A 516-nucleotide genomic window follows, 5' to 3' on the forward strand; every position below is an offset into this window, starting at 1 on the left:
TCAATGGAAGAGAGATTCAAGAGGGAAGCCGGTTCAACTGAGAAGGCATGACCTCAAGCCCGTGGCTAGGGGATGGTTGGAGTTTATCCAACGCTCAATCATTCCCACTAGCAACCGGTCCGAAGTTACTATAGACCGGGCTATCATGATTCATAGCATCATGATTAGAAAGGAAGTAGAAGTTCATGAGGTTATAGCCCAAGAACTTTATAAGGTGGTGAACAAGTCCTCTACCTTGGCAATGTTAGCCTTTTCTCATCTCATTTGTCACCTCTGTTATTCAGTTGGAATTGACATAGAGGGAGACATCCTCATTGATGAGGACAAGCCCATCACTAAGAAAAGGATGGAGCAAACAAGAGATCCCACTCATCATGAAATCCTTGAGATGCCTCAAGGGATGCACTTTCCTCCACAAAACTATTGGGATCAAATCAACACCTCCCTAGGAAAATTGAGTTCCAACATAGGACAACTAAGAGTGGAGCACCGAGAACATTCCATCCTCCTCCATGA

The sequence above is a fragment of the Arachis duranensis genome, chromosome 6 (genome assembly GCF_000817695.3).
Source record: "Arachis duranensis cultivar V14167 chromosome 6, aradu.V14167.gnm2.J7QH, whole genome shotgun sequence".
NCBI classification, from domain to species: Eukaryota; Viridiplantae; Streptophyta; class Magnoliopsida; order Fabales; family Fabaceae; genus Arachis; species Arachis duranensis.